Source organism: Lucilia cuprina, chromosome 6, assembly GCF_022045245.1.
Source record: "Lucilia cuprina isolate Lc7/37 chromosome 6, ASM2204524v1, whole genome shotgun sequence".
Taxonomy (NCBI): Eukaryota; Metazoa; Arthropoda; class Insecta; order Diptera; family Calliphoridae; genus Lucilia; species Lucilia cuprina.
Genome location: NC_060954.1, coordinates 58204633 through 58205377, shown reverse-complemented (window position 1 = coordinate 58205377; position 745 = coordinate 58204633).

The following is a 745-nucleotide window of genomic DNA, read 5'->3' as shown; positions in this document are numbered from 1 at the left end:
TAGTCTAGTCTATGGTCTAGTCTATAGTCTAGTCTATGGTCTAGTCTATAGACATGTCTTAAGTCTTTTCTATAGTCTTGTCTATATTTTAGTATATAGTTTAGTATATAATTTAGTATTTAGTCGATAATCTAATCTATGGTCTAATTTTGTCTAAAGTCTAGTGAATAGTCAAAGCTATTGTCTATATTCATGTCTTAGATCTAGTATACAGTCTATTCTGCCTTCTGTTCTATTGTCTGATCTATAGTTGTTTCTCTAGTCTAAAGTCTATTCGTAAGTCTTCTCTAATTTTTAGTCTGTAGTCTATAATTACAGTTAAGAATTCCTAAAGAAAATGTGCCATTCGTATAAGTATGTGTAAAATTGGAAATATTAGGAAATTTTCCTGAAAACTTTAAATATATATGAGTATCGATGACAGGAATAATTGGTACCAGGTAAAATTACCCAGATTTAATGAGAACTACCAATTTATTTACTTTAGGGTTAAAATAAATATCAACACACTTTCTTATACAAACAAGATTTAAATAATTTCAAATCTAGCATTACAAAAGCAAATAAATTATAATCAATATAAAATGTTAGGCGTGTCAATTGACAATTTAATGCGATCTTTTTATCGCCTTTTAGTCATCCAGCCAGTCGAACAAGCAATTTGTCATGGGAAACCTCAAAACAATATCCCAGCGTGGCTCAATTATTATTATGAATGCCAAAATAATTTTAACAAAAAAAAAAA